The sequence below is a fragment of the Ovis aries genome, chromosome 5, assembly GCF_016772045.2.
Source record: "Ovis aries strain OAR_USU_Benz2616 breed Rambouillet chromosome 5, ARS-UI_Ramb_v3.0, whole genome shotgun sequence".
Lineage (NCBI taxonomy): Eukaryota > Metazoa > Chordata > Mammalia > Artiodactyla > Bovidae > Ovis > Ovis aries.
Genome location: NC_056058.1, coordinates 53,455,400 through 53,468,102, shown reverse-complemented (window position 1 = coordinate 53,468,102; position 12,703 = coordinate 53,455,400).

Below are 12,703 nucleotides of genomic sequence, written 5' to 3'. Positions count from 1 at the left end.
CAGTCACTCGGTCATGTCCCATTTTTTGCGACCTCATGGACTGCAGCATGCCAGGCATCCCTGTCCCAGAGTTTGCTGGGTAAACCGTCTTCGTAGAAATCCAGCCTTGTGCTCATGGGCATGCATGACTCCGCAATACACTTTCAAGACATAAATCATTTTCTATTTACTTTTTATGCTTTATAATGATGCTTGTGGCTGAAAGGTTACCAATTTTCTGACTGTTTATAGTCAGCAGGGTTAATTTTTTCAACTGGCCAGAAAATGTCAAGCCCATTGGAAGTGTTATTCACTTCATTAGCTAATGTAGTTTAATGTTTAGGGGATCAAAGGAAAGGAACATTTGAAGAATACCTTGGAATAAGATCAAGCATATTATTCAAAAGGGAAATTCTCTACTTAAATTACCATCATCACTACAACTGATTATCTTTTCTCATAAAATGACCCCATATGTCTGTATGTCAAATGACTGTATAAGTCATTTCCCAGATAGCCCTCAGCCATGCTTAAAAAATCCTTTGTAACCATTATATAATCATTCCAACAGCAAATATTTATTAATCTCTTAATATGTGCAAGGCTCTGGGATGAGCATTTTAAATAAATTGCTGCAGAGAATACTCATGACATTTTCATGAGGAAGGAACTATTGCTCTCATTTTGCAAATGAAGAAATGCATGCTTCCAACACTCTAGCTAGGACAGAATTCACATGCATCTGAGGCCTCACCAGTCAAGGTCTGAGGGTGTGAATACAGGGACTGGCCTTGGCTGGCTCTTGGTCATGGCTTGAAGTCAAGGAAAGGGCTATTTCAAGGTTTCAATGCCAGTGAAAAAACATGCTAAGATTTTCAGCTTCATTCCCAGCTCTGCACCAGCTTTGCATCCAGCCTTTCTTGTTTCACTTTAATCTATTTTACTGAAAAGTTAACCACTGAGAGAAGAGATACACCATTGTCCTGGGTGCTCCCTATCCAGATATCACACGACCTAGATCATGCCTACTGCTTGGAATGCATTTCCTGAAACTGTCCTTTCCACACAGCTTGCTCCAGCCACATGGACCCTGTCTCAAGCATACAGTACAGTGCTAGCACATAGTGGGTACCCAATAAAATTATATCAAATGCATTTTTCAACCCTACAGTGGGAAACATTACCCTATGATGTTAGTTAAAACCAAGTTTTCAGATTTTTATTTTTATTCCTATTCAAGCATATTCTGGACATAGAAATTAATTGAAAGACAAACCAGGTGCAAAATTTGCTCAGTTACTGAAGTAGAGATTGTCATCTGACATTCTAAATGAGAACTCATTTTTTTTAAATAATGTGCAGCAAAGAAAGTGATAATACTGACCTCAAATCAAAAAGAAATAGACCTGCAAGTAAGAAATCTTCTAATTGAACATGATTCAAACTTACAGCTACCTCAGAAAAAAGAAGTCAAATAATTTCTTTAGTATTTAACATAAGATTGTCAGAATTCCATCACAGGGGTAAATCAGTCTTATAGTATAATTCCCAGGAGAAAAGCAACCAAAAATAAAATAATAATAATAATGTTAGAGAACAGTATCATTTCAACGATTCTTAAATAGATTAGATGAATACTCCAGCAACATTTGTCCCATTTTATTTTTGCTAACTATTTTTCCCTGCTGATGCAATGGTAAGCCCTCAGCCATTCCAAAAAAAAAAAAAAAGTTGTGTTTTCCTCCAAGATCTAATATCCCAATATCCCAGAGCTGATGCTGAAATGTCTGTCCCAATAAAGCAGAAGGTGAGTTTCCTGCTTTCATATTCCTGTTCTGTGAGTAGGAGTAGACCACACTCAAGTGCCTAAGAGATGGCAAAACTCACAGGATGAGATGAACACCAAGCTGGCAACAAGTGCACAAGGCAAGGTGGGAAGAGAAACTGCCCATTTTACAATTTTCTCAAAAGTTATCCCTTGGAAAACACATGGGTGGAAAGTGCTCTGACTGGATCTATGAATGATTCACATTAAAAAAGAAAAGGGGTGGCCCCTGCAAAAAAAAAAAAAAGAAAAGAAAAGAAAAAAAAAAGAAAGAAACAAGAAAAAAGAACAAACCATCATCCACTGACACGGAGCTATATGTTTGGTACTGAGAGTTCAGCAAATCTGCTGTATGAATACTGTTTGCCACCTATGAAGTCTGAGGCTTAGGGACATAGTTTAAACTCGCCAATCCCCAGTTTTTAGCCTCATAAAATGAAATAATAATTCCTAGCTCAGAAATGTGTCTAGTGATAATCAAAACAAACTAGGAAGAAAGTTTTTTGTAGAATAAAAGGTCAAACAATTGCTCTTTGAAGCAGTTTCCAAGGCAGTGAAAAGTGACTGGAATGATCCATTTTCATTGAAAACCCAGTTTTCAATGAGCTGAAGGACTTCAGGCATGTGACTCTTGCTCTTGGAACCTTTGTTTTCTGATCTGTCAAACGGGAAGATAACAGTATCTCTTTCAGCCAGCTGTTTCTGTTTTTCCCTCACAATCACTCTCTGCGCTTGCCCATCTTGCTCTCACTTCTGAGAGATGACCTCTGTGGAGCAGATCGGCAGTCAGCTGCCTTGTATCTAATCTCCAGCAGAATGTGGCTCATAGGAAGCACAGAGGAACAGAAGATTAGAGGAAAGTGAGGTATAGGTATTCATGACTCTGGATCACTTCCTATTAGGTCTCAATGGTGTGCCTGCTGATCTACCCAAACAATCAATTTTGTTAAAAGGTCCTCTCTTGTAACCACAGCTACAAGCTGAACTAAGCTAAAGACTCCCTCCCCTTTCCCCTCCTCCAGGCCTAGAGGTGGCAACACTTGAGCCATTACCCAGTACCTGAAGAAAGTAAAGATTAACGTGTTCAAGATGCACAAAAAGGTTCACCACAGAGAACCAGCCGCAGTTCCATGAGCACATGCCTTGCCTGTCTCTATTGTGATCACAACTTTATAGTCACTTAATTAAAATTTATCTCTGAAAAGACAGCCTTCTAAATGTGAGAAAATAATAGTGAATGAAGCAACTGACAAACAACTAATCTCAAAAATATACAAGCAACTTATGCAGCTCAATTCCAGAAAAATAAATGACCCAATCAAAAAATGGGCCAAAGAACTAAGTAGACATTTCTCCAAAGAAGACATACGGATGGCTAACAAACACATGAAAAGATGCTCAACATCACTCATTATTAGAGAAATGCAAATCAAGACCACAATGAGGTACCACTTCACACCAGTCAGAATGGCTGCGATCCAAAAATCTGCAAGCAATAAATGCTGGAGAGGGTGTGGAGAAAAGGGAACCTTCCTACACTGTTGGTGGGAATGCAAGCTAGTACAGCCACTTTGGAGAACAGTGTGGAGATTCCTTAAAAATTGCAAATAGAACTGCCTTATGACCCAGCAATCCCACTTCTGGGCACACACACCGAGGAAACCAGAATTGAAAGAGACACATGTACCCCAATGTTCATCGCAGCACTGTTTATAATAGCCAGGACATGGAAACAACCTGGATGTCCATCAGCAGATGAATGGATAAGAAAGCTGTGGTACATATACACAATGGAGTATTACTCAGCTGTTAAAAAGAATACATTTGAATCAGTTCTGATGAGATGGATGAAACTGGAGCCGATTATACAGAGTGAAGTAAGCCAGAAAGAAAAACACCAATAGAGTATACTAACACATATATATGGAATTTAGAAAGATGGCAATGACGACCCTGTATGCAAGACAACAAAAAAGACACAGATGTGTATAGCGGACTTTTGGACTCAGAGGGAGAGGGAGAGGGTGGGATGATTTGGGAGAAAGGCATTGAAACATGTATACTATCATGTAAGAATCGAATTGCCAGTCTATGTCCGACGCAGGATACCGCATGCTTGGGGCTGGTGCATGGTGATGACCCAGAGAGATGTTATGGGGAGGGAGGTGGGAGGGGGGTTCATGTTTGGGAACGCATGTACACCCGTGGTGGATTCAAGTCAATGTATGGCAAAACCAATACAGTACTGTAAAGTAAAATAAAGTAAAAATAAAAATTTAAAAAAAAAAAAGAATTCTGACCTAAATAAATAAATAAATAAATAAATAAAATTTATCTCATATAATGTATTGTTTCCGTCCAAGACCAAAGTCACAGTTGATATAATAGGAAGAGGAAGAGCCTGTGGAAACTAGCCCTGCTGATGGAATTCTGAGATGAAGTTGTCCTTATATCTGAGGAGGAAATAGATACTCTCCTTGTAAGATATAAATAAGACAGCAGTATTCCATGTGATGCACTGGCATTTATAATTATTTGAGTAATCACTGAAGATGGACTGGCATGGGGTACAAATAGAAGACAAGAGAAGGAGAGATGAAGTGCCTGTAATCCTAAGTTTCTATGGCAACAATATTGATCAGGAGCTGTGGGGGGTTAGTTAGTTATTTCTGACAGCCTAAAGAGCTGATGGACCCCTGAGAAGAGTAAATTGGAGTCTTTAACTTCCAAGCTCATAATTCAAGTGGAAAATCAGAAAGCCTTGATGATAACTTTGCAGTAGAACTTTTTCTCCTGTATCCATAGGGGTAATGGGTCTGTGATGGAACCAAAGGTCTTGTGGTAAGTAACACTGAGTTGGGATACCAACCAGATACTCAGCTCCACCACATTTTTTATATAATGGCTTTGATGGAGAAGGGTAACAGCCTGATCATGAAAAGGGGAAATGTGGGCAGAACACAGACGAGGCTGAGGATTTTTTGTCCCTAAATCTCCCTGACAGAGACAGATATCCTGAATAAAAAGCAATAAAAGGTAAATCCTAGCATATTTACAGAGAAGGCAATGGCACCCCACTCCAGGACTCTTGCCTGGAAAATCCCACGGGCGGAGGAGCCTGGTAGGCTGCAGTCCATGGGATCGCTAAGAGTCAGCCACAACTGAGCAACTTCACTTTCACTTTTTACTTTCATGCATTGGAGAAGGAAATGGCAACCCACTCCAGTGTTCTTGCCTGGAGAATCCCAGGGAGGGGGGAGCCTGGTGGGCTGCCATCTATGGGGTCGCACAGAGTTGGACACGACTGAAGCGACTTAGCAGCAGCAGCAGCGTATTCAAGGCAGAAAATTCAAGGCTCCATCTGGGAAGAAACAGTTTATATGACAAAAGAGCTATAAAACACTGCCAATTTATATCAAGAGGTGTACATTGGGGCAGCATCCATGAGAGAGACACTAATGGGAGCAAAACTTGCCAAAATATAACACAGCATTTAGGCCAAAATTTGTTATATGGGTACACTCATCTCACTGGGAATAGAAAGAATAGTCTTGGTTGGCTAATTAAACTTGGGTTCAAGAATGGCCCAAGGACAATGAAGTTGATATGTCAGAACTTTCCTGGCAGATGTAGACAGGAATGAGTCAAATGCTTAGGGAGATGGGAATGGTAGACTAGGCTCCATACACATACCCTCTTCAGCCATGTTCTAACTGTCACAACTCCAGGAGACTCATAGGACACACTCCACCAAAATCTTTAAAACACATCCATGAAAAGGCTTTGGTTTCTTTTAAAAACAGTATATTGGTCATCCCTCCATGCTAGAGATGACTAGAAACTTTGCAACTAGAGTTGCAAAGAAAATTGCTTTCCTAATCTCAGTGGAAATAATAAGACTGTATGGTAATAGAGAGTAGGGGGAATAATAACTATTATAAGCAACACAAGGAACAGAGTGGTGGAGTGTTTTGATGTAAAGGGTTAAAATGACAATGGTTAGTGGGCTATTGTGTCGTTTGACATTAAATAGACAGTTTTTGGACGTCTACTTGACATATATGAGTAAGAACATCCCAGGTATTAATGATATGGTAAGAAATCTAATTCAAATTAGGGGGCTGATTATGACCTCTTACATACTCTTCAGACATAAGCTAATTTATAAATCCCAGCTCCCCTCCATCTGAGGACAATCTCAACAACTAATCTTTGGTGTATATTATAAATATTTATCCAAGCCTTCCTTGAAGGGATCTGTAGACATTTACAAATTTAACAAGAGTTATTAGGTACTGACTCAGTACTGAAGTAAGCTGCCTGAGACCCAAAACACTACTGTGAAGTACCTGTCCTAATGCCTGTCAGGTTATAGATGAATTCTTGACCAAAGCCATCTCCTGGTACATCCAGCAGGCAACCGACCCATGTTTCTTTCTCTAGTTCTAGAACATATTGGAAATAGATGTCATAGGACTCTCAGTTTTGTTCCTTGACCCACTGAGTGAGAGCTAGCACATTAAGGACTCAGTGGAAGCCCCTGGAAAGGTTCCCCATTCTGGTGTATGCCAATATATCAATAGTTTTATTCATGGGGCTGGAGATTGAAGAGATTAGGAGACTGGAGATTAGGTTCACCATCAAAGACTTTAAAAATGCAGAGGTGGTATCACTATTCTGGCATTTGGCCAGAGCTATTTAGAGTAAAACATTATTTAAATTTAAAAGCATGTGCAGATTTCACATCATTGAAATAATAGGAGTGTAAAAATTATGTAAAATTGATGTGGCATTTTCACCTATCACCCAGGAGCCATAACTAGAATCAATATAGAAAAAATCCAATTGAAAAGAAGCTTATATAGTAGAGGGAAAGGAGGGAGGCTTAAAAATCTACGTCTAAGATATGTTCGAAGAATATAGACTCCTCTGGAACCACAGTCAAGAAAGCATTAGACTTTGCAAGGCCCAGCCCAGCAACCCCACAGAAAGACTTCCCATAGTGGGCCATCCTTCCCATGATCCAATTTCACTGTTTTTTGTTGTTTTTTTTTTTCCTGCCCTCATGGAATTTATTTATTTTTATCTTTTTTTTAATTTTTATTTTTACTTTATTTTGCTTTACAATACTATATTGGTTTTGCCATACATTGACATGAATCCGCCACGAGTGTACATGAGTTCCCAATCCTGAAGGAGGAGAGCAATAACTTTAGACAGATTAAGTAACACTTTATCAAATTATTCTGATTTTTTTTTCATTTCACCCAGTGAGAAACCTAGGAACTCTGATATTTGAGATCTATCAACATTACATAAGGTAACCCAACCAAACTGGAAGTAAGAGAGTTTCATCTGTGACCTAGAGTCAATCCCTCCTCCTTTTGCCCAGGGATCTGTATTAGGACATTTTTTTTCCAGTACCAAGTAGCAATTAGATTTAATTTTATCATCCTCTTGGTTTCCAAATCAGCGAAGTTGGTTAGTGACTTCTTCAACTAATATTTGGGATTAGTGAAGACTCTCCTTTCCTGACTTACATTTTCCTAGAGGGCTCTGTCTCAGGGTGTTGCTGCCTCAGTCTTCCCATAGGAGTCTAAGGGACTCAGAAAACTTGACCTATTTTCTGATGAAGCCTTGACTTCCAGTAAGCTCACAAAGAGCAAAGCCTACGATGATTTGGTATGCGTATGCCTCTAAACGTGTCCTGTTAGATAATCCATGACAAGTCTCTGATGTGCCGAGAGTGAAAAAAGAATGGCTTCTTAGCTAGACAGGAAATACAAAATAAAACAAAACACTCAGAGTCCCAAAGCTAAACCTTGTAAGGTTATAAATGAGTATAAGTTTCAGGTATCGGGGAATTCTTCCTAGTTGTTAAAGTGCAGGAGCTTTTGAAATCACAGGTGACTGTTAAAAAGAGGTTTGGACAGAATCCTCAAGGTAGGTATAAAATCAAGCGCTTCATCTATATCTCTCTATAGTATCCAAACAGTTTTTCAAACCTATGATCTGAGTCCCACTAGAAATTAGGAGAGAGTCGGGGAAAGAGGTCATTTACATAAGGAGAAAAATAGGACCCCATTAGGACAGAGAAAATGCTATTCTTCTTGACTAATACATTTAACACCATTTCCAACATGATACTTGACAAAGAGGAGATATTTGAGATGCTTGAATGAAAGCATGGCAAGAAGAGAAATATGGTAGGCTGAAGATTTTTGGTATAAAATACCTACCTACTTGATTCATCATTCCCCCATGAGCTGAGCTTCAAGCCATCACAAGGCACTTCCTCCAGAAAAATATAGCTCTTCTAGAACACTTTTTTAAAAATTTTGATTATAAAAGAAATAAAAATCAGGCATGCAGGATTAATTACTCTTTCATTATTTTGTCTTAACAACAACTGTGCTCCCCAGCATTTCAACTAGGATGTGGTTTATTTAATATATTATTATACTGTTCAAGAAGTAATCTTCAGGAAATAAATATCTCTTACTGAGTGTTCCAATTATTTTCCTTGGTATTTTCAAATATGAGAGTTGAACCATAAAGAAAGCCAAGTGCCAAAGAATTGATGCTTCTGAACTGTGATGTTGGAGAAGACTCTTGAGAGTCCCTTGGACAGCAAGGAGATCAAACCAGTCAATCCTATAAGAAATCAACCTTGAATATTCATTAGAAGGACTGATGATGAAGCTGAAGCTCCAATGCTTCCACCACCTAATGTGAAGAACTGACTCATTAGAAAAGACCCTGATGCTGGGAAAGATTGAAGGCAGGAGGAGAGGGGGACAACAGAGGATGATGCTTGGATGGAATCATCAACTCAGTGGACATGAGTTTGAGCAAGCTCTGGGAGTTGGTGATGGACAGGGAAGCCTAGTGTACTGCAGTCCATGGGGTCAGAAAGAATCAAACACAATTGAGCAACTGAACTGAACTTATCTTCAAATAAGCTTCACATTCTCTTTTCTATCTTCTTTTCCTTAATTTTTTTGGTCCCTTATCTTCTCCTACCCCAGTCATATTGACCCATTTCATTCCCTTCTGCTTCTGTCTTTGTGATAAAATATTTCCTGTATATCTTCTGCTTCTTTGACTTAAATATTATTCATGTCTCCTTGATGTAGCAATTTAATTCCTCTTTCAAGAACAAAACCATATCTAATCTTAATTTTCCCTCCTTCCCCATAATTGGATAATTGCACATTTGGTAACTTAATCATTCAATTGTGCATGTGCAAAAAATAAAAAATTTTAATATGGTAAAGACACTGCTTTATTTAGTTGTTAGCAAAAAGGATTAATTTAGGGGTTTGGTGGATTTGTGAGTAGATTACTTTGTAGTTTCCATATCCTATTAATGGTACCTGGGGCCAAAGGGACTTCTGTTCTTAATGAAAGAATGGCTTCTTATAGACAGACTTTGAAATCTAAGGAGAATTGAATGGAACATATTTCTTAGAACTAAAAAGCCTGTGCTTTTACTGGCATGGGGGCATTTTGGTTGCTGTTGAATTGATTGTCCAAAGCAGCCACAGCCTTTGTGAAAATGGTAGAAAGTGTGTCCAGAGAATGAAATATCTTAAGAAGGTGAAAAAACTTGCTCAGGCCCAAATTTGTAAGGATTCTTTATTAAAGTTTCATGACTGAACACCCTGGGGTCTAAAAGTTAATTGATTTTTTCTTTTGTCCCATCCACCATGGGTAAAACAGATTATCAGAAATGTTTAAGGAGATCCTCCCAACACTAATCCCTAGCCTAAGGAAAGGTTCCCAGGGAGTGTGGACCATTTAAGGGAATCACTGACTACTTCACTCTTCCTTGTGTGCAATGCGTGTGACAGTGAATTCAGCTTATGAACATCACGCAGCTCTGATGACTAGCTGATGCCCCACTACGGTTATAAAAGTATCTGCCCCAGCTCTAGTCCACTCCTCACTTCTTGAAAATGCTGAGGAGGAAAATGGGCCAGTTGCCAACTCTACAACTCCTCCAAATGACAAGAAAGGAAATTCTTTTTTTAAGCACAGTGAAATTTACTAAATACAGTGAGGTTTACTGAGGTTCACTGGGTCCAACATTTGAGGTTAGTGCCTACATCTTATCTGTCTCGATGTCTAACAGTGAGTGAAAATACCCAACATGACTGATAATCAATAAACGACAAAAGAAGGGCAGTTGAAAAACAGACAGGAAGAAATAAATAAAGGTAACAGACAATCAAGGAGGCAAAAATAAAGAAAGATGGAAAGAAAGGGAAGATTAAAGGGAAAAGGTGAGACTGAAGTGGAGGGAGAAAAAGGAGAAAATGAGGAAAAGAATAATAAATGAATAGTAAGTTAAACTGCAGAATGAGAGAAATCACTAGAGCTTGGAATCAAGTATACTTCATTCTAATTATTTCCTCATCTTAAACTGGAGACTAATACTATCACTTTGCAAGATTTTGTGAATAGGAAAAGTGTTATTTTAAGGCCCTATGTATGTCTCACTCTGGCCAGGGTACCACTTTTCTCTCTTGTCTCCATTTCTCCTCAAGGAGTCCTAGCTCCCATTTATGAAACCTTTGGGCTATTAGAGGGAGGTTGTCCAAACAGATTGAAAACAAGGACAGAGACAGTCATCAACCATGGATAATCCACAATTCAGTGAACTAAGGGAAAGTAGGAATGAACTGACACATTAATACTTGAAAACTTTCCCGTGTCATATTATCAGAGGTGGAAACGTCGTAAATGTTCAGTCAAAGGAAGCTATTCTTATTCATCAAGACAGGATGGACCCAGTGCCCAATTAAATGATAATGTAATGACTGAAGAACACTCAGGCAACATGAATAGCTGTTACTGTCTTCTTCAAAAGCAGAGGGACCTTCACCCAAACACACGGCTCCCAAGGTAAGGCATGATGCCACACAAACACACACACACACACACACACAGAGAGAGAGAGAGAGAGAGAGAGAGAGAAAGAGAGAGAGAAAGCAAATATTTAGTACTTAATGTAAACAAAGTCTCTGGAATGAGCAGTGAAGACTTGTCAGCAAGTTCAAAATGGCTTCAGAGAACAAGGACAGAAGATGTCTCAGTGTGCGTCCCAGTAGTAAGTCATAAGCTAACCCTGTAAATATTACCTGGTAGTAAATATTACTACCAAGCAGATTTGACATTCACACCAAACCCTGGGTGGAGTCCATCTGCCTCTCCAGGTGACCATGAAGAGTAATACACCTTCAGGCATACTTCATACTCCTGCAAAGTAATACAAAGGAGAGTCAAAGAAGAAATGAGAATGCACGGTTTAGATAACAGCTCTTGTAATAATTCAAAGAAGTTAACACCTTACATGACCTGAAATCATTAGAATAGCCACTGGAGAAAATGATTCAGCTGCATTCATTCCAAAAACATCTCTTTAATCAAGCCCTGTGCCAAGCAAGCATGATGGGTAGAAAGTTAATATGTGGCTCAGATTTCCTTCTGAAGTCTAGTGGTAGACTACAAAACAAACAAATATCTGTAATAGGATAACATATACACTGCATGATAATAATAAGTACCTGTATAACAAGCCCTGAGGCAGTAGCATCAAGTTGGTGTATGGAAGCCTGGTTCAGTTCCTTATTAAATAAAGGAAACAAGTGGGGAGAGAATCTTGCAGAGAAACCATAGTCATGACGCAAGCATGCATGTGGGGAAGAACATAGCTACTGAGCCCAGTGGTCACTCTGAAGTAAAACTGCATAGAACAATACATACACATTCCACACTTAAATGCAAAGGAGTGCATATATAACTGATAAAATTTGAATAAGCTCTGTGTCAAATCCTTGGCTTCGACATTGTAGTATAATCATACATGATGCTAATGTTGGGAAAGACTCAGTAAAGGGTCATAGAAGCTCTCTGTACATTTCTTAGAAACTTGCTTAGAATACGTAATTACTTCAAAATATAGAGTTCTTTCTTTGAAGTAAACTGAAACTTTCAGTCTAGACATGATGGTATAGACCCATTTTACTCTGTTCCTCCCCACTAAGTACAATGACAAACCCTGAAAATGGATCCAGAGACAAGAGAGATAGACGTCTGCATGGTGTTGAGACAGTGAGCTGGTTTGGGATCTCAGGACTGGAGAAACAGCACAGTGGGAAGGCTTCCTGGCTTCCCCACCCAGCAGAAGGCCACACAAACCTGGCATTTCTCAAGCCCCGATTTAGCAACAGAAGGCAGCTCATTCCTCCCCTGGATCCATCCTCGACAACATCAGGCAAACCTGACACAAATGGCATGAAGGAGCCATTAAGCGTTTCACCAAAAATAAGGACCCAGGGAAAGCACTCTCCTCCTCCTGGGCCAAGACTCCCTCTTTTGCCACATGCAAGTGACAAGAGGAATGAGCGAGGAGAGATGCAGCTGCTCAGGCAGAACAGTCAGTTGTCCCTGTGGTCCCCAAACTCTCCTCCACCTTCCAGAGACATCAGAGCAGGCAACTCGGGCAGGAAAATAAGACCCAGTCACAGTAAGCAGCCTGGCCTAGGAACCTGCTATGTTCTGTGGCCAAGGCATTCATCCCCACCAGAGACGCAGAGGCAGTAAGCAGAACTGAAAGTAGGATCCAAGTACATCAAGTCTCTAAAATCTGGGAAGACTCAAGTGTTGAAAAAAAAAAAAAAAGACAAACAGAAGAAACACTCCACCCAACCACAACAAGAACAGTACAATTAGAAAACGGGGGAAAGAAATGAACAGGTATTTAACTGAAGAGAACAGATAAATAGATGGCAAATAAGTACATGATAAAATACTCAGCAAAATTAGCCATCAGGGACATGAACATCAAACCCTAATGAAATAAAACTGTATTACTATCAGAATGTATAAAGTAAA